Raw genomic sequence first — 21,973 nt, 5'->3', positions numbered from 1 at the left:
TATGTATTTATTTTATTTTGGGCTGTGTTGGGTCTTCATAGCTGAACGCGGGCTTTCTCTAGTTGCAGCGAGTGGGAGCTACTCTTCATTGCGGTGTGTGGGCTTCTCATTGTGGTGGCTTCTCTTTGTTGCAGAGCACGGGCTCCAGGCGTGTGGGCTTCAGTAGTTGTGGCATGCGTGCTCAGTAGTTGTGGCTCTCGGGCTCTAGAGCACAGGCTCAGTAGTTGTGGCGCACGGGCTTAGTTGCTCCGCGGCATGTGGGATCTTCCCGGACCAGGGTTTGAACCCGCGTCCCCTGCAGTGGCAGGCAGATTCTTAACCACTGCGCCACCAGGGAAGTTCTCAACCGTATTCTTATGGGCAAAGGGTCAGTTTCCATAAGGAATCACAGAAACCTTTTCTAGAAAAAAAAAAAGTAAAAATTATCCTATTTGGGGACTAGACTTTTGCCCCTGGTTCCAAGTGAGTGGTGTAGAATAGTGGGTTGGGGGGGGGGTGTCTAAAAATAGCCCATAAAATTTAGGAGGACCCCACAGTTATTACCCCACAAGAGGCCTTGTCCCTGTGTACCAGGAGAATCAAATCTGTAACCATCTTAGAGCACAGAACCACGAAAATCATAGAACTTTTAATTATCTATGAGATAATATACTGCTGCTTTTTGTTTGTTTTGCCCCGTGAGATTCAAAGATAACAGAGAGTAGAGGCATGGTTTGGATACAACAACAACCAATTTCTCAGAGAAATGATGTGCTTTGTAAGCAGAATGCATTATATTGTGGAGGTGAGAGAGCTGGGGGCAAGATGAGAAACACATTTTGCATTATTCCTTATCACCTTTTCTCAAATTATCCTGTTAAGTAACAAGCAAACAAGGATGATTTTCACCTGTAAGGGTCTGAGTTTATAGCAGTGACCCTAAAACCTCCCCCGACCCCTACATCTCCACCCACCCTTGTTGGCAGAAGGGCATGTGGGAACTGGGAAGTGCTTGGGGTGCCATAGATGATTAAGTAACGCTCCAAGATGACTCTAAGTGGTGAGGATCTGGGACTGGCTTCACGCCAGATCTGAGTCCAGGGTCTGGGCTGCATTGGGTTGGTGCCTAAGCACCCTTGTCCCACCACAGGGTCCTTCTTCTTGCTGCCTCTCCCCCTCCAGCATCCTATCTCCTCCTCACCCAGCCTCTCGTGGGAATAAGAATCCACTGGGCGAAGGCTTTCTTCCTGCCCAAGCCCCAGTCTGATGAGAACTACAGCCCTCAGTGCCCTCCTGACCCCCGACCACTGGCCACGGAGGCGAGTCCCTCATCTTTAAATGAGTCACCCATAACCATGTACCAAACACCTCCCCAGCACACCCAGTTTTGACCCAAGGGCTCAGTAGATGTTTAGGGAAGAGAAGGAGTTGTGGTTGAGGAGGGTTTAGGGAAGAAAAGAGAAGCAGGCTCACGCTGCGCCCGTGCCTTCTTAGTTTTTGAGAGAGAAAAGTCCTGAAAACAGGGCATCCTCAGTGCCCGTGGTGCTGGCTGAAGTCTGGTGCTTTGCTGTCCGCCTAAGGCCCTGCCAGCAAGGAAAGGCGCGGTACCTGGGCCAGGTGGCAGCGTGGCACGGAGCACCTCCAGGGCGTCCACGATCCTGAGGGGCCCTCTCAGATGGGGAGGGGACAATCTGCTTCTGCATCTGTTACATAAAAACGTGGATGCTCAAGCTCTCCATCTGGTAATACTGCCCTTTCCCCCAGTCACTTTGGGGAAATAATAAAAATAGCCAAACATATAGTTCTCTCTATATGCCGAGACTCATCTCAAGCTTTTTATGTATATTAACTCGTTTAATGCCCCAAAACAACCCCACAAATTTGGGAACTACTATTATTTTCATTTTTCTAGTGAGGACACTGAGGCACAGAGAGGTTAAACACGCTGCCCAAGGTCATGTAGCCGCTGCCCAAGGTCATGTAGCCGCATGTAGGCAGCACTAGAATTTATATCTCCGCAGTCTGGTGCCGTATGTTGGGCTGTTAACCACTACATTATACTGCCTCTCAGAAAAGTGAAAATGCATTTAAAAGGTTTATCCTGATTCAAGAGACGTTGGAGAAAAGTGAATGGGCCCTACACCAGTTGGTTGTAACCCAGACACCATCTGTGTCACCTGCCCCTCAAAGTTAGCTGAAGTCTGCTGAAACCTCTCCATCCCTCATGCTATGGGAAGGTTGATGCCCTCATCAGGGTTTTTAATAATTCAGACACTAAAATTTGTTTCATTCACTTCCTACTTGAATTTCCAGAATCTCCTGAACACAGGGTTTCCGTTCTCTATCTTACCGCCATCTCTTTATTTTGACTATAGGTTAAGCCCAAATGTTGGACGAAATTCCTCCACCTAAGTCTCCCTCTAACCCAAAGTATTACCACTTACAGTTGTATATAATATAATTTTACCAGAAATTTTGAAGTAATTTGAAGATTATTCATATAAAAACCTGAAATGAGAAACTGCTATGTGGAAGGTTCTCGCCAGGTAGGTGTCTCAAATATAAACCAGATATAACCATCTTCAAGGATCTCACTCTCTGGTTACTAGACTCTAGTAAGAGGCTCAGCATTTCTTATCAAAATCCGTTCTCATGAAAGAGCCTGACAAGATTCCTCTTACTAACTGTTAATAAGTAAGTTAACACTATTCCCTCTCCTGTGGAATTTGCATTTTTAAGAGGAGACCATTCCTAAGCAAGAGGAGATCATTCCTAAGCAAGAGGAGTAACCCTGTAAGAGGTGGAATTTTAATCATCATCAAGCAGGTGCAGGGTTGTCTTGAGTTCTTTCAGTCAAAAAGATCACAACTGTGTATGTGCATTTGACACACAGACACATACACAGAAATAGAGTGAATGACAAATGCAGTCCCTAAAAATTGACACTGAGTCCAGGCCTCTTGACTGAGCAGCTCTTTGGATTTCCTCAGGAGAATGAAGACACCCAGGTAACAGGTGGTGAGAGGCAGGAAAATGTTCATCTCTCTCAGGCCCTCTGGGCTCTGTCATGTCACTTGGTTTGAGCAGCCTCTTTGTCTAGAGGTTGGATATGGGATATCACCTTTTCTGCCCCAGCCAGTGGCCATTCCAAGGGGTGCCCTGTTGAGAAGGGGACCCTCCACAACCTCCAACACAGGCCACTGTATCTCTTCAAAGAAGGGATGTAGACATTCTGGAGTTGCCACCACCCTGAGCATGCTAAGCCCACACCTGCCTAATGAATCATGGTGACACTATTGTAAGCCCTAGTCCCTCCTGCTAAAGCCTCAAGGCTGAAGCATTATCTCATGCCATCCACAACTCCTCAAATCATTTTGGTGCACACTTGTTGCTTTTGTCCATCCAGTACACAGAGACACTCTTTCCCATGGGGAACCCATACCATGTGGTTTTGGTAGGGTTGAATCCCTAAAACCACTCCAGCTAGGGGTGGTACTGTGACCCAGGCCTGGATGGCCAAAGTCTCTTATTTCTCTGTCCACAGGGATTGGTTCAGAAATGGACATGTGACCAAAACCCATCCAAGTCCTCCGTGGGATTTTCCTATCAGAGCTAGTGGGAAACACAGTTTCCTTCCACCATGGTTCCCAGCTGGGAGTCAGCGAAAATGAAAGACCTCACTTTCTCCCATGTAGAAAGCATCTATCTATCAGAATAAAGTCAAGTAGAGACATGCAAAGCGAAAAAGCAGAAGAGAGATGGTGCTGATTCTCTCCCAGAGCCATGATTGAGACAGTTTCTCGGCTAGATATCCCAGGACATTTGCCAATAAATTCTATTTTTGCTTGCATTAGTCTAAGCTGGATATATGTTTCTTGCAACCAAAAATATCCATCATGAATACAAAGATTTCCATACACCCCATGACAGAACTTTGGGTGAAATCCATGGTGCATTGGTTTGGGGCCCAAAGCACTGGGATGGGTTGCCCCCCTTTCCTGTTGGTTTGGGGCCCAGGTTGGCACAGTGGAAGCATTTGCACCTATTGTTCTCCCCTAACTGTTTTCATGAATCTGTTCAAGGTTTTCAGTGATTAAACAGGGAGGTAATACGCACAGTCTGCAAGAGAAGAGTGTTCTTTTAAACAATATCTTTTCAATGTTTTTCTTAAGATTGCACCAGCGGTGACAGTGACAGGACCTAAAATGACAAGTAGACAGACCTTAATCAGAACTCTGATTTAACGTCATAGGAATGGGCAGGATCCAGTTATGAGGTCCCAGGACAGAAGCCAGGATACCAAGATTCAGAGCAGAAGGTAAGAGGCAAAGCTGAGGACCAGACCTTGACCCACCAGCCACAGCCAAAGGGTTTCCCATTCTCCCTAGCACTGACCATGTAAATGGCATGGCCCCATACGCACGTGCCACCTTACTGCTACTGCTATTGTTCTTACTGGATTAAGTAAACCACCCTGGGTTCCTGACTTTATGTATGGGGACCTATGGAAGCAGCCAAAACTCCTCTGGGGGCAAGTCACTTGCTTTTCTGGTCTCTGGATAATCAGTTTTCCTCTCAGGATCTTTGTAATATCAGAAATAATGCATATAAAGTAGGCAGTGAATAAATTACTTCTATTATCATTTTATTGCTCAACAGAGTAATAGGAAAGTTATACCGTCCCCATAGCATATAAAAAGCAAGGTTAAGTGAAAGCAAAACTGGGTACCTGGCACCAATACTCTGTCTTGTCTGGTTTTCATTCAGCTGCAAGTTACAGATACCCAACTAGGAGGAGCTGAAACAACTGAGGCTTTATTTTTCTTCTGCAATGAGACATCCAGAGTAAGTGGCTGCTGGCATCAATCCAGCTGCTCAGTAATGCCACCGGTGACCCAGGCTCTTTCTGTCTTTCTGCTCAGGCATCCTTAGCCTGTTGACTTGTCACCCGTGGCTGTGACCTCAGAGTCTCAAGTGGCCTACGATAGCTCAAAGCAGGAAAGAAAGAAGGGGTGACCCTGTCACATCCTTTATATTGGGAAAAACAAAAGCTTTCCCAGAACAACATTTCTATTCCTAGATGCTTCCACGTGTATTTTTTTTTTTTTTTTTTTTGCCAGAAATGTGTCACAGAGCCACCCTCAGCTGCTGGAGGGGCTGGGAAAGTGATTATTTATCTTCTCAGTGCCTGCTGTGGAATGCACCAAGGGAAAAGGACATGAAGGGATGCCGGTTAGGCCAGCGAGGGGCCCCTGCCCCACCCTGTGGGTAGGCAGATAAATTACTGTGCTATTTTGGAGGGCCATTTCGTAGTATTCTATTAAGTGTAAAGTGCACATATCCTTCAACCCAGGAGTTCTATTTCTTTGGAAATCTCCTAGAGAGACAGTGGCAGATGTTGCCTTCTTAAAGAGCTTGGGAAATGAGGATCAGAGTGGTGTCACTGTAATAATGAAGCAAATTGGAAAAAAACCCCTAAATGTCTGTCAACATGGGAGTGATGACATGTGAGATACAGAAACCATGGGATACCACTGGCATCAGAGAGAATGTCATAGACCTGGAAGGACCGACAGGGATGGATCTCAAAGTCATGTTGTTAACTAAAACACATCATCTGTAGGGCAATATGCACAATGATCGCATATGGGTAGAAGAACCAAAAAAGAACCCTACCCACATTTCAATTTTAAAACGCCATACTCCAAAAGAATATGGATGGATACCACCAAACTAATCAGAGCTCTTTCTCTCTGGGAGAGGGTGAAGTTGGGGAATGTGAAGAGGAAATTTCTCTCTGTTTATGTTGTTTGCATTTTAATAAGAAGAATAAACTGATGTTATATTTGTGTAGTTTAAAAAATATGGTACATATATAGAGTGGAACATTTAAGTGACTATTGAAAACAATGATTAAAATCTTTTTAGAAAATAGGTACCTTGTAGTTGGAGGAAGCCCTACCTCATCTTTCCTGAGAACTTTGCTTTGGAGGAGGGGCTGCCCTTCAGGGGTGTGGAGTAGAGGATTCCTGGGGCTTCCAAGGTTCTGTGTTTCTATGATAAGGACAGTTTGAGAGCCAAGAAATTTGCAATTGAGAGTTTACTTGCTGTTCTAGGGAGGGCAAAGGCAGGGAGGAGGATCTCAAGTTGGACTCCAGGAGTGGCCTTCCCCAAGTTCACTTTGGCCATGGGCCTCCAGACCAGAGGTTTTCTAGGGAAAACTCATGATCTCCCAGAGATCATGAGTTTTTGCTGCCAGCACACACTCGAGAGAAGCCTGGCTGAGAGGCACCGAGGGCCTCCTGCTGGTCCAGCTCTGCATGTGCCGGAAGAGGCTGCAGGCAAAGCTGGCCAGCACAGAGCCAGCATCACGCAGGTTGCAGGCAGCTGGTTCTTTCCCCTTCTCTCTCCCACTTCTCTCTCCCCTCTCTCTTCCAAGTCCTCCCTGGGAGAGGGTTTTCAAGCAGCAGCCAGATGATGCCTTCCAACAGCAGACGATGGTGGACGGGATGTATGATGCCAGCGCGCCCCTCCCCATGCCCACTCGGGCTCCAGCCATCAGGAGCCACTGGGCTCTGATAATAGGAGCCAGTCTGTCCTCTGCCCAGGGATGTGTCAGCTGGGATAGTCACTGCAGGCTCCTGCTTGTCCAGCCAAATGCCTGAAGCCTCCCGAGCGCCAGTCCTGGCCTTGGAGCCTGCCAGATGTGACTGGGTAAAGTCAGTCAAGGAGATTGACAGTGTGGAGAATCTGAAAACAAACAAGGTGAGGGCTGCTTTCTGGGCTCTGAGGCAGATGGAGACCCTGGGGAATCAGGCAGAGTAAACAAACAAACATCAAATAAACAAAGCTTTCTTCAGTGGCAACGACACCAACAAAAGAGAAAATAAAACAAGCGAGGTACTTTCTTTTTGGTGTGTATTTGAATATTTTCATAATAAAATTAACTAAATAGCCCTCATCACATCACCCTTCTGTGCCCTTGTTTATGCAGTCTCTCTGGCCTGGAAGTTTCCTCCTGTCACGCTCCGCGCATAAATCTTACAGATCCTACGGGGCCCAGTCCAAATGCTACTTTCTCTCAGAGCTTTCCCTGACGCCTCCGCCTCCACCACTAGTGGGAAGTGATCATGCCTTCTTCTGGGTTCTTATGTCCTTTTCTTGCACCATGTTGACAGCAGCTATTCCATTCTCACCTTTAAAATAGTTATATGCATGCTAATTCCACCAACCAGCCTGAGAGTGCTTTAAAGGCGGGGATTCTGATTTGTTAACCTTTCTATCCTCAGTACCTAACGCGTGATCTAGGATGATGGGAATTAATAAATGAATAACTAGATCAATCATTCATTCATTTCATAAACATTATGGTACATCTGAATATAACAGGCACTGTACTGGGCAGTGATGTTAACAAAACAAATAAGACAGTGAACCCATTGTCTTCATGGAGTTTACAGTCTGGGAGGCACAGGTAGCCATACAGACAGATAATTACAGTGAGGAGTCATTGGTGCCATCATGAAAAGTACATCCAAGGCAGAGGGAAGGATATGAAGGAGAGAGTGTTCAATTCCACCTGAGGGAAGTTAGGAAAGTCTTCATAAAGAGGTGACGCTAACTTGGTACCTCAGTTCAGGTCCATGCAAAGGGAAGACTAGACATGCAGGAGATTTGTTGGTGGAGGGAGTGGAGGAGGCAGAAGAGCCCTCGGACCACAGTGTGGCCTGACACCTGTGGGAAAGGAGGAAAGGGTAGGAAGAGGCTCAGACCGCAGGGCAGTTCCAAGAAGTGTTTTGCCAGACCAATGGGGAGTCCTTGAGCCGAAGCTGCCATTGCAGGAATCTCAGATCTTGTTGGATGGGGCTGCCTTAGTGACCCACTGTGCCCAGTTGCTGGCTGGGAGCAGCCCACAAGAATCATGGCCTCAGCAGGAACGTGGTGGTGCATCCAGCAGGACAGCAGCTGGGGGCATCATCAATTATGCTCCCTGCAGCAGGAGATATGAGGGCACATTTTCTTGGTCTTTATGCTTAAGTAAGTATCAGCAGGCATGTAGGTGAGGGAATGTGGGAGAAGACAAAAGGGAAGATGTTCCAGGATGAGGAACGTGCATAAGCAAAGACACCAAAGCACGAAACAACGGGGCTCATTGGTGGCCTGTAATAGTTGGGCATGAATGGAGTGTAGGCTGGGGTGTGGGGAGGCATGATGCAGCAAGAGATGAGGCGGGCTGGTTGCAATGGCCCCATCCTGGGGGGTATTACATGTGAGCAGTGGGGAGCTGTGGAAGATTGGGGGCGTATTAGAGCAGATTTGGGCTTGGAAAGAGGCTCTGTTGGTCACATAGAGGAGGGTTCAGAGGGAGGCGGGCCAGACAGGAGGTCCTAGCAAGCACTGGGGAGCAACACACTGAGGGTGGACTAAGCAGCAGAGGTAGAAAAGGAGGGGAAGAGAGAGGTGAATGAATGGAAGGATGGAAGAGCGCAGAAACGAGTGAGTGAATGCAGGTGGTCAGATGCAAACCAGCTGTGCTCTCTCAAGGACAGCTCATTGTATCCAAAGCCCCGAATTCTGCTCTGTGTGCAGATAGAAATAAAGCAGCTATTGTAACTCCTTCCTGCTGAAGAATTTCCATTAGGTGGAAATATGCCCTGATTCATTATCAAGGGACAAGTCTCTCTCCAAGGTCCTGCTCTGCAGAAACACACTATCGCTTGCCCCCCGGCCCAGGCTCGTCTCAGGCAGGCATGAATGCGACTGTGTGCCCAGTTGGAGCCCGGATCCCAGGGAGGCCAGGCTGTCCTTTTTCACTCCATTCATTTTCAGGGCCAGATGGTGTTTGCCTCATTGACTTTCACTGCTGATGGCATCCTGTTTGCTGGTTTTTCACAGGTTGCTTCCTTTCCTTTACTTCAATTCATTCTCTCACTTGCCCCACTTTTGCATCCTGTGTCATGTTCATCACGATGGCAGGGAGACACCTGGAGCTCTCAGCAGGTGGACGTTTCCGGGGAGCCAGCCAAACCCAGTTCCTACAGCCCAGCACCCACCCCCACCCGACTCCGGCTCTGCGAAAACATCGCGGTGGGAGCCCTGAGAACAGTAAACTCAGTTTTGTTGAAAAACACATCTTGTTAAGCAAGAAGGCAAGACCATCAATGACAGCCATGACCAAAAGGATGATTCCTGGTCCAATCTACTTCCTTGTTTCCAAGCCTTCTGTTACCACCTTGCATAAGGACTAAGTCTAAAAAGCAACTTCAAGGTGGTCCCCATCCAGGTGCTCTGCAGGGAAACCAGCAAGGACAGTCAGCTTATCCAGCTGATCACGCCACGCCTCCTGGCCTCAGGGTCTACCCCCAGATCAAAAGGCTCCATCCTTCCTTTCTAGTCAGACAACATCCTCTTTCACCTTTAAAATTCAGTTTCACTTTCTGCTAGAAGCAATGTTTCCAGCAATCTCTGTTCCTCACATCTGCAGCCTTGTCCAGTTGTGGCTAATTGTTGACTTGCTTTGGTCTGAGATCCCTTGAACATTAGGTGTTTCTGTTCTATCTTCTTCACCTTCTCAGATCCTCAAGAGTGAGAATGAAGCCCTGTTCCTCCTTTGAGGCCTCCAAGCGTCTGGGCAATGGCTTGTTGTCAGCGTGCAGTTGAGCAACGTCAGTGTGTGTGACTTGCAAGGCCCGGCTTCCAGCTCTGCTCTAGCCGTGCGGTGAGCCTTCAGGCCAGCACTCCCTGTCCACTCGGTGGAAAGACCGGCTTCCACTCACCCGTAAGCCTTATCAGGGCCTGGGGACAATGCATGTAACCTGTAAAGTACTCTGAGGTCCTAGGAAGAAATAGGACAGAGAGACCTGCAGCCATTATCAGAAAGTGATCGACACTGGAAAAAAACACCCAGTTTTACATTTGTCTTATATTTTCATCACTCTCGTATACCCTGGTCCTTCTTATTTGGCTCTACCACTTGCCTTCGGCCCTCCTCCCCGCAACGATTGACGACATTATGTAACTACCTCACGTTTGGATTTAATTGACTCTAAGTGTATTGTCCACAATCTTTTACTGACAAACACATGGTTCCCTGGGCCCCGACTCTGCACTTTGGCGGTGGTGGGAGTGGTGTGTGTGTGTGTGTGTATGTGTGTGTGTGTTTATGTGTGTAACTGAGAAACAACTCAGCAAGTGCCAACTGGCAGCCTCTCTGGATCAATAATATTAACGATTTCAGAGACTTCCAAAGAGCTATTGCCAACTCTTTTGGCTTTTTTCAATACTATTATCACTATTACAAGGACACCCCAAGGCCCTTTTACTTAAAGACACGGCACAGTGCCCCAAATGAGAGTAATGTTGAGTACTGTCTTCAAGGGCTGCAACCTCAGTGTTTCCTAGAGGGGTGGGTGCTTGGAGCTAAGCTTGACCTTAATTTTGCGGTTAAGGTTTCAGTGGGAGGGATGGCATGGTCTCCTGAGAGCTCATTTTTCGCTAGTTATCCACGTGACCACTTACTCTGCGTTACCCTGAGAATTTCCACCTGCCTAAACAGGTCTTAAAAGAAGATATGTTTATAAAAATCTAGGGTTTCACCAGCAAAACAAGGTAGTGTTTAAGCACCTATGCCCAGGCACAGACATTTTGGTTCCACTCTTTGCTCTGTCATTTACTGGGTGTTTGTCCTTCACAACGCCCTCCTCTCCTGGGGTCTTCATCCCCCATTACGTGGGGTGCAGAGGCTGGAGGGTTGTCTAATGATGATTGATAGCTGAGAGTCTGTGGTGGGCATTCAGTGTAGGGGGAGGGGATCTAGAGAGAGGGCATATGGCTCAGGCGAGAAGACAAAGGTCTGAGAAATCTATGGAAATCATTCATTCATGTATCCATCCATTCATTCATTCACATTCATTCATTCAACATACATTTCTTGAGGGCCTGCTCTGGGTCAGGCATTATTCTAGGTTCCAGACCAATGCTGTCCAACAGAAATTTAACGTAAGCCGTACATGGGATTTTAAACTTTCTAGTAGCCACATTAAAACAAGGAAATAAGTGAAATTAATTTTTCTGATACGTTTTAGTCAGCCCAATATATCCAAGGTATTACCATTACAACATGAGATCAATATATAAAGCACTAATGAGATATTGTATGTTTTTGTTTCTATCCTGGGACTTTGAAGCCCTGTGTGTGTTACTCTTATGGTACATCTCAAGCACTGGCTACGGAGGCTGCGACATCTGGAGACTTGGGCTTGGGAACGGCAGTGACAGCTAACGATTATTGGGTTCTCATTAGGAGAGAGGCACCGTGCTAAGCGTTTCCATACATTAAATAAGTCCGTCCTGTGGCACAGCCGATAGGTATTGCTTTACACTTACTTCACAGAGATGAGGAGATGGAGGCCCAGAAACTATACGTTGATCCAAACCATATGGCTGCTGAGTGGTGAGCCAAGGAACACGGTCTGTCCGACTCCGCGTACTTAGGCGCATATTTACAATCCCATTTACTGTGTCCCTTTGGGGCAGTTGGCCCGTGTGGATCTGTTAACACCATGCGGTTACTTCTTAGTTCTCAGGGCTGTGGTGAGGGGTGCAGTGAAGCTGTGTGACCTGTATGAACTGCTTGCTCTGCCTCACCCAGGACACCAAGAAAGGTCACATCCTTTAGATTCCTCCGGTTTAGATAAAAGCCACCCATTAAGCTAATCAGTAGGAATTCAGTGTCACGCTTTTGGGATCCTCCCTGTTCCTGGGACTTACAGAGTCCTCAAAGGGGCTCCGCAGCCACCTGCCACTGTCCCATGCGTCACGCAGGGCCATGTAGAGCGCTGGGCCTCTCCCAGCTGGAGCTGTTGGTTCGAGATGAAGTTGACCTGAGGTAACACCACAAGACTCCGCCCTCCACAGTGCATTCCTCAAGCCACAACCCAGGGGCAGCAAGTGAAGCGAAAATCTCAGACTTTGGAGCCCACATTAAAAAATCAGGATATTTCACAGAAAAATATAGAGCTTCTCTCAAAAAACCCCACAAAACCCAAGTATGATGACCCTCAGTCCCTATACCCCCATGGCTACTTCTGGGTGGGTTCCTTTAGAGGAGGCATTTGCTACCATTGCCAACTGTCCTCACCACCCCCTACTGTCCCTGGCACAAAAGAAGATTAAAATTTTCGCTTATCATCACACGTTTGCCATCGTTTTTAATTGTGGAGACAGTGATCTCTCTGTGCTCATGTCTCTACGAGACAGACCGCACACAGACAGGCTGTGTGTTGTCTAAGGGCAGCAGCTTAACTCTTCCTCACCTGGCACCTTGCAACACCTGCCCAGCTCTCAGGGTCCCTCCTTCAGCCCTACGCACAGCCGTTCTCCTCTCTGGAAGCACTACACTGGGGCAGAGTCAGGCATCCGGCCCTGTAGAACCTGCAAGCTGTAAGCTTCTTTCCAGTTCTGAAAAGCCTTTGAAACACTAAGCATTCATTTTGTTTTCCCAACAATAGGGTTTGAGCATGTGAACATGCTTCTGGGGAGGCTGAATTTAAAACCTCAGGTGTTCATTTCTCTTTTGCTAGGAGTTGGGGAAACATCAAACATGGCTCAACTGGGTTGTCTTTCTCAGGAGAGCATGTGGTAAAGTGACTAACAGCCCAGATTTGGGAGCCAGACTACCTAAATCTAAATCTGGCTTTCACCACTCACTACTTACGTGAACTTGGAAATGTGACTTGGTCTCCCTAGGCCTCACCTTCCCAAATGGGAACATGTACTAAAGTATGTAGGGTACTTGTCTCGGCACCTGGCACAGCTAGTGCCATGGAAGTGATTGCTGTCATTCTGACAAAACACGAACCAAGTAAGTTCTCAGCAGGTCGCCCACTGTACCATTAAATCTGACCGACGCATAGTAGGCCGAGGAAAACCGTTACTGTTTCCTCTCTTAGTACCATGGCCACAGAGCGCCAACTCTGGGAGAGACTGACTTCTTTTAGAGTTTCTGATTTCACAGCAGGGACTAAGTGCCCTTCATCTTTTTTCTACACCAGGAAATAATCATGATGATACGCCCCAAGGAAACAGGCCCAATAGAGCAGCCCTGTTTACTCTGTTCACCGCTCAACAAAGAGGGGGATGTGTACCACGGGGCACAGCAGACACCCTGACCCTTTTCACAGGTGGGGAGGCCCAGGCCTGTTCCCAGTTGTGGACACACATGAGGATGGGCGGCCTGGTTGCAGCCTAATCCCTCCCTCGGAGTTCAGGCTACGGCAGGAGTTGTGGGTACTGGGTAACGTGTTGTCCCCCCACCACTCCATACAAACTACAGAGAGAGAAAGGAGGGATTCTGTAGAAGAAAACACAAATGCCAACCCAAAGGGCAGGATAAGCACAGCAGGGGGCCAGGGTCAGCTGGACACAGGGCAGGCCGCTGTGAGTGACCCAGGCGAGCAGGTGGTAGAAGGAATTTCAGGTGGCCTGGAGACACTGAGAAAATAGGGGTAGGACTCAGGAGATTTCGGTTCCAGGTCCTGCTGTGTCGCCAACTAGGCGAGTGACCTTAGTCGAGTCCCCTCTGCTGGTCCTCAGCCTCCTCAGCAAAGGAGGGGACGGACCAGGTATTCTTACTGTCCCTTCTGGCTGTGACACTGTCTGAGCACTTTCTGGCCACACTTGTTATGTGTTATGTGTCCCAGTCCTGCCGGCGGTATACTGTGACCCCCCCCAAAGCAAGAACCATGTCTATGATAAGATCCAGGCTCCTATGTCAGGTGCTGCTTAGAACCTCAGACCTCAATGGGCTCAATAAACCTTTTTTTAAAAATAGTGGTAGCTTCCATGCTGGGCACCCCACATTTATGCATTCATTTATCCATTTTTCCACTAATTCAACAACATTTATTAAACACTGGTCATGGTGTGGGTACCGGGGAGAATGAACGAGCCAGCCCAGGATGTAAAATCCAGCAACTCGCCCATAGGGCATGAGCCTGGACCTCTGAGCGCTGGTGTGTCAAAGCATCCTGATGTGCCCCTGCTTAAGGATACCTGCCATGGTGTCACCCTCATTTCACAAGTCAGGTGCAGGGGGTACCAGAGGGCCAGGCCAGCCTCTGGCATCATCTGAAGTGCCATGTTGTCAAGGTCCCTTCCATGTTACACCTTCCCTCTCTTGTTAAGGGCCAGCGAATGGTCTGAAACCAAAGCATTTCCAGAGATTTTCCCCAAACTGAATGTATCCTGGGCTTTGGTGTCAGGAGCCTCTATTCTTTTCCCAGAAGCCTGGACGGCCTCCCACTGATGGAGGCTGATAATAAATGAGTTCATTACCCTGGCTGCTGGGGCCCATGACAGCCCATCTGCTGGCATGATTAATTAAAACTTTGACTGGCAATGGAGGTGCCATCTCGGGGCCGGAAAGCAATTAATTGGAGCCTCTTCCAGCCCATCATTTCTGATGGATCCTAGAGAGAACGACGCCAGAGACAGAGAGCAGGCTCTTCATGGGCTGGTCCCTTTGCCTTCCTCTCCTCTGTGTTCCCTGCAGAGTCTCCTTCCCTGTGAAGCCCACTCTAATTAAGCAGAGGAAGAATGATGAACGAGATCCTCAAATACCCCAAGTGGGGTTATCCCCTAAGTCCGATATCCTTACAGAAGGGTTCTTCTATTCCTCCCAGGAGCAGGGAGTGTTGGGGTTTGCAAGAGGGTTTCCCCCTCTCTTTTCTTGACCCCTGTGCTCAGGCACAGTGAACTCCTCCCACTTCCGTCTCCACGTGGAGATGGTTTCATCGCTCTCTCTCTGTCTTTGTCCTGCCAGCTCTGTATGAAGCGAGGCTGCTAGGAAAGGCCTCAGGCCCAAGCAGAGCTCTTCCTCCTCTGGACAGCTTGTCATGTGAGACTCGCATACTCTCAGGAAAGAAGAATGAAGAATGAAGGATGAAGATACAGATGTCCTGGAATCAGGTATGACCTTGAATTAACCCATGTGTATACTTGGTTGCTTCTAGTAGGTGTTTGTGATTCTGGTACTGATGTCAAGGTGGCTGGGAGATGAGTTGGGGTGGGTGTCAGGCTGAGTACCTAACAAGTACGGCTAAGAGAGAGGACGGGCAGGAAATTGGGGTCACCTTGTGAGACACTGACTCAGTTGGCTTAAGAGTTCAATTTCTGCTTTCCCCACACATTCACCGTGGGACTGTAAGGAAAAGTCCCCACCTCTCTGTATCTGTTTCTTTTATATGTCCATTTGGAGAATCTTCCTTGACTCATTGTATGGAAATGTGATGACAATCAGGAAAATTTCCTGTGATAAAAGATTTGAACTTCAACAGGGGAGCTTCTATTACCTTGTCTCAAAGCCCCAGTGCCTGCGCCCTGAGCATGTGGACATGCTGTCTTGGATGTCTGTTTATTGATGTGTCTAGAACAGTGCCTGGCACACGGTAAGTACTCCATAAATGCTCGTGGAAAATATGAGTGAAAATAGACTAAGAAGTGTCCTTCAAGCCTTCATGTAGTCTAGTGTTTTCGAACTTTTTAAAGTCATGGAACCCTCTGATGAAACAGTATCTTACCGGGACTCCCAATAAGGAAAACAGAGAAGGAGCCGCTCTGGTTCAAGTGTATATGAACAGAGCCGGGAAGCCCTCACCTGCCCACACTCTGAATTTACAAATAAGGAAACTGGAGTAAACAGAGACTACGGACGTGTGGAGCCGGCCCCAGCCCAGGGGCCCCCCTCCCAGCCCAATGCGCTCCCTGCCACTCCGAGGCTACCGGACTACCTGGGGGTGGGCCTGAGCTACCCCGCCAGGCCACCCCCCAAGTCTTCTCAACCAGACCAGCTCTACCTTTGTCTGTCATACATGTTAAGCTTCTGTACAGGCTTTCATTCGAGGAAAGGGTTCTAATGTTTAAAAAACAAATGAGCAAATAAAAACCATTGTTGGGGGAATGGAAGAAGGGAGTATTAACTGAGGCAGAGGCTGGTTCTGGAGGAGATTCAGCTTCCTTTTGTCGTATGACCCTAAAGAAGTCAGAATAGAAGAGGCAGGGACGAGACGTGAACATTCTTCCCTGTGCTTCTTCGGGGGATTATTGTTTCATTCTGTGCAGTAGGGAGGATTCTCTTGCTCACTGAGTAGGATTTGATTTGGTAGGAGAAAGGGAGAAAAGAGAAAGGGGAGGGTGAGGAGGGAAAGAGACAAAGAAGAATCCCTACTTTGTCCCTGGTAGACCTGAGATGCATGGAGACCAAATGCCTCCAAACCACACGGGAAGGAGTGACCAGACAGCCTTTCTGCCAGCGTCCCTAGCCCATGTCTAGAGCGAAATACTGCCAAGAGGAAGAGGGAGACCCCAGGAGATGGTGCCCAAACTTGGCCACATGTGGAATCAGCGAAGGATCTTTAAACGCTAGCGATGCCTGGTGCCAGCACTGTGATTCAATCGGCAGGGCCTGGGGCCCGGGTGGCAGGAGCTTTTAAAGCTCCTCTGGTGATTCTCAGGTAGAGCAAAGTTCGGAAGCTCTGCACCAGGAGCAGGGGTGGGTAGCCCTGCCTGAACCTCCCAATGAGCAGCGTCTGTGGTTCTTACCTCACTTCTCACAAAGTGTGGGTCCCCGGGGACGGGAGCCTGGAGCCGGACAGGACAGAGGTGCAGGGGCCCGAAGAGAGGCTGGCATACCTGCAGCCTATACTTATTCTTCTCCACAGGGCTTCCTGCTGCATGGGGCACAGGCAAAGTGACACAGACAAGAGCTTTGCAAGAGGCTGCGGAAAATGGGAGGTGCCCAGTTGGAAGCACTTTTCTGAAAAGGGAGGAAAGGTCAGAGAGGGACAAGGCTGAGCAGGAGGGAGAAGGACAGGTGTGTCACGGTGGGGCATGAGCAGCTGGTGGCTTGCTCTGAGAGGAGGAGAGGGAAGAGGCTGGGGGACGAGATAACTCAGCCTGACAAGTGGGCCGAAGTGGGCAGACAGACACATGCCCTTGACAGTGGGCTCCGATCTTCCAGGAATCTCAGGACCCCGGCGGGAGGGGAGACAGGTTCCCACCACTAAATGGCTGTCAGTGGGGTCGGGCTCTGGGCCGTCCCTCCTCTCCACTCCCTCGGGGGACGCCCTGGTTTCCATCCTCATTCTCTTTCAGAGGCTGTTTCCACCAACCTCCCAGTGGCTGTCCCTGCATCTTCTCCGTCCTCTCTGCCAGCATAACCTTGAAGTGCCCATCTGATTGTATTTTTCCTTTGAAAACTACGGTTCTTCTCACGATAACTGCCCTGACCTGTCTTTGCAGTCTGCCTGGTCGCCACTTTCCACAGTGCGCCTCACCCTCCAGCCAAGCCAAGCTACTTATGCTTTTCTCGGCCTGGCCTGAACTCTGCTGTGTCCTCTGTCTGCGCATTCTGCCCCTCTCCCATCAGATTCCTGTTCTGTTCATGGTCCGTCTTAAATGCCACCAACTCCAGAAAGTGTCCCCAGTTACCAAGACTGAAATCAATCTCTCCTTCAGTGTCTGAAGCCCTTTTTTGGTCCCTTTTATAGCCTTTCTCACCTTGTGGATTCTGGCTATCTGTGAACTTCTGGAGGACCAGCAATGTGTTCTCCCATTCTAATCTTCTGGAGTGCCCAGCAGTGTTTTGGGTACAGCTGGCACTCAATGTATGCCTATTAAATTGAATTTTGTAAACAGGGAACCCAGGGCACATGTCAGGGAATGGGTGGGCAGTGGGACCTGCTTGTGGGGTAGCTGGAAAGAGGCACCCCTTCCCACCAGCCTTGGAGTTGGATAAGAGCCCCGTGTCCCACATACACCCATAAGGGCAAGCGTGTGGTAGGGCCACATGCCTGGGCCAAATAAGACACTGACCACGTGGTCTCTGTCCGCATAACAAAGAAGAATTCATGAATAAAAGGTTACAAAGACACATACTTATCAATAACAACAGCTAACACCTAGGGAACACTTTGCAGTTTGTTTCACATTTATATTATCAATAAATACAGACACACAGAGTCTCTCTTCACAGTTCACTCTGACCCTTTACACTCACACAAGATGGACAAATGTTCATCACCTCCTCATCAAGCGAAGGCACCACACACACACACACACACACACACACACACAATTTTTTACATTTATAGAAAGAAGGGGACTAAAATTATGGCATCCCTTCTATATTTCTGGTGCTGTTCTAGGTACCTGAAGATATAAAATCACACTCCCCAGAGGCCTGCTCACGTGTGTGTGTGTGTGTGTGTGTGTGTGTGTGTGTGTGTCCAACTCAACCCACCTCCTCTCCGTACCACACCTCTCCTCTTCTAACTCTACACGTTTATTCTCTGCAGACATAATAATCTCAGTGGCCGCTATTGGTTGAATTGTGTCCGCATGAAAGCTATGTTGAAGTCCTCACCCCCGGAACGTGACCTCCTTTGGAAATAGGGTTGTTGCTGATGTAATTACTTCAGATGAGGTCCTGCTGGGTAAGGTGGGCTCCTAACCCATTACAACCGGATCCTTATGAGACGCTGCCCTTGGAAGTGAATATGGTGGCTCAGCAAGGGAACGTGTGCATGTCTGGGTGCACGCTGGGTAAAGGATTATGCCCTGCGTGTGTAACATGTGAGTATACGTGTGTAGGTACATGCTAGAGGGTTTGAATCTGTGTGCACACGTATATTATGCATGTAAAGTCAAGGGATGATTTTTGCCTCTCTACCATCACACACACACACACACACACACACACACACACACACTATAGCCTTCAGCCCTGAACCTTCTGAGTTCTCTCAGCTATCGTGCACTCCCCTGCGTCCCTTTGCCGGTGGGTGCACGTCAGTTTATGAGTGGTGATTAAACCTCTATTAGGTTTCATCTCTACTGATCATCATAGCCCATAAAAGGCATCTAACCCTGGCGCTGTTGGAGGATCAGGGCTCAGGGAGTTGGAAAAAGGGGAGGGAAAGCTTTTTTTTTTTTTAACATCTTTATTGGAGTATAATTGCTTTACAATGTTGTGTTAGTTTCTGCTGTATAACAAAGTGAATCAGCTATATGTATACACATATCCTCATACCCCCTCCCTCTTGTGTCTCCCTCCCACCCTCCCCATCCCACCTCTCTAGGTGGTCACAAAGCACAGAGCTGATCTCCCTGTGCGATGCAGCTGCTTCCCACTAGCTATCTATTTTACATTTGGTAGTGTATATATGTCAATGCTACTCTCTCATTTCGTCCCAGCTTACCCTTCCCCCTCCCCATGTCCTCAAGTCCATTCTCTATACATCTGCGTCTTTATTCCTGTCCTGCCCTTAGGTTCATCAGAACCATTTTTTTTAGATTCCATATATAAGTGTTAGCATACGGTATTTGTTTTTCTCTTTCTGACTTACTTCACTCTGTATGGCAGATTCTAGGTCCATCCACCTCACTACAAATAACTCAATTTTGTTTCTCTTTATGGCTGAGTAATATTCCATTGTATATATGTGCCACATCTTCTTTATTCATTCATCTGTCGATGGACATTTAGGTTGCTTCCATTCATCTGTCGATGGGCATTTAGGTGGCTTCCATGTCCTGGCTATTGTAAATAGTGCTGCAATGAACATTGGGTTGTATGTATCTTTTTGAATTACGGTTTTCTCAGGCTATATGTCCAGTAGTGGGATTGCTGGATCATATGGTAGTTCTATTTTCAGTTTTTTAAGGAACGTCCATACTGTTCTCCATAGTGGCTGTATCAATTTACCTTCCCACCAACAGTGCAAGAGGGTTCCCTTTTCTCCACACCCTCTCCAGCATTTACTGTTTGTAGATTTTTTGGAGGGAAGGCTTTAAACAAAGGAGGCAGGTGAAGTGACGCCTTGTGATGTGACGTGCCGGCTGAGGATGCACGTGCACACACGTCCCCGCCCAGCCAGGACTCACAATGCCCTCGAGTCCTTTTCTCTTAGAGAGCTTCCCATTCTTCATCTTCTGCTCCACCATCCCTCAGAGGCAGGTGTCCGTTTTGCAGGAGAAAACAGAGGGCCTGTTGGAGTGACGCAATCCGGGACACAGAGCAAGGTAAGGGCAGAGATGGAGTTGTCCCTCCAAGTGTTGTTCCTGTCAGCTAATCCACGGAGGGTTACGGGTGTCCGTTCGAAGCAGGCAGAGCAGGGCATTCTAAAGCCAGACAGATGCTGGTGGGGAGGAGGAAGAAATACAGAAGTGGAGGGGCCGATAGTAATGGGAAGTATTACTGTGCACTTACTACGTGCCAAGCATTTTGTGTGGGCCGTCCTCATTCATCCTGACAACGCTGGAAGCTAGGCATGGTGGATGTTGTCTGACAGCTGCATCAACAGGCTGAGACTGGTTAAGTGGGCCATGGTCACACAGCCAGGCAATGATTGAGGCAGGATCGGAAATGTAGGCAGTCTGATCATAGGTTGGGCTCTTATTCATGATATTTGGTGGAAATTAAAAAGCAGCCTTCTGTGGAGAGAGGAGGAATGAAAAAGGAGCTGTGGAATCTCCAAGCGGCACAGACTCTGCAGACGACTGAAGCCCTGGATTCACGTCTGCACTCCTTCCTCCCTGGCCCTCGATCTCCCGCAGCTGCCAAGCTTGGGCCAGTGGTCATGGTGCGAGAGGGGCTGCACCTCCTCAGAGCACTGCCCGAGGCTCTGGTGTAGAGAGTAAACAGGCGCGGGAGGGACACGGCATGCCCCCACGGTAGGCCCTGGGCAGACAGCAGGAACCGTCCCGGCTCCACCCGGAGACTTCTGCAGAGTCTCGGGCTGTGACACAAGATGCAGGATGGTGAGCAGGAGGCCCGGGGGACTGGAGTTTACCAACACTTACTGGTTTACTCTGTTGGAAGTGTTACTTCAATTAACTGATTTGAAATCTCAGACAAACCCACCAATTACCATATGCAGAGCAAAAGGGAAGTTTAGACGGGGAGGCAACTTCTCTGAGTTTACAGCCAGTACGTGAAGGAACCGGTGACAGGCGGCCAGTTGGCGAACCCAACATCCATTTTCTGTCCCCTTCTCCCTGACCTGTCTCCTGACCTGACATCCTAACCTGTCTCCAGTTAGGATGCCTGAAACAATACAGATGCTCTTACCTCCCAGGTGCCCTTGCAGGGAGAATTGGACATGTGACACAGTTTCGCCCAAAGAAGTCGGCTGCCTTAGGACCACCCCCGTCTTTCCTTATAAAGAGGCAGCCACAGCTGGTGCTGCCCTGTCTACCTTTTTTGCTGCTTTGAATGGGAACAAGATGAGGAAAAGGCAAAAGAACTGGTCTTCCCCACGACATTACTGGGCCACGGAATCACCAGCAGCTGCCTATGCTGCACTTCTTGCACGTGGAGAGAATACAGGCTTGTTTTGTTTCAGCCAGTGTTAGCTGGTGTTCCCGTTGTTCACAGCCTAAAGTTCTCCTGACTATTCTGACTGCAAAATTCACATCCCTGCCGTGACACCAGTGAGGGGAGCAAGAGGTAGGCACTTTATTTCATCACTCCCACATATTTTGTAGCATTTTAACATTAAAAAGGTTAGGATGCAAACTAAAATGGCCACTGGCTTTTCTCCATTTCTTAACATAATTAATGGCATTTAGATGTGAAGAAATACTACACTTGAAAAGGTCCCATGAAACGGACTGCTGGGCCCATCTGGTTCCTTGGGTTCTCCAGAGTTCACATCACCCTTCCCACTGCCTCTCGTTTGCTCGTATCACATGGAGGGAAGGATGGGGGGCTGAGTCTTTATCTCCAGGGACAAGTCCATAGATCCGTTTAAATAATCACAAGCCCTAGCAAGCCTCCTGCTGCTTAGAGAACAAGGTTCCTTTGAAATGAATACTTCAGCTGTTTATGCCAAAATATATTTATGCTGCCATGGAGTAAAACTTTTTCTCAAATTGTCTTTGGAGCCTATAATTCATCCTTTTGGATATCTGCAGTGGTCTGCAAATTTTGAGTACA

Source organism: Balaenoptera ricei, chromosome 7, assembly GCF_028023285.1.
Source record: "Balaenoptera ricei isolate mBalRic1 chromosome 7, mBalRic1.hap2, whole genome shotgun sequence".
Classification (NCBI taxonomy): Eukaryota; Metazoa; Chordata; class Mammalia; order Artiodactyla; family Balaenopteridae; genus Balaenoptera; species Balaenoptera ricei.
Note: the sequence above shows the minus strand (reverse complement) of the source record.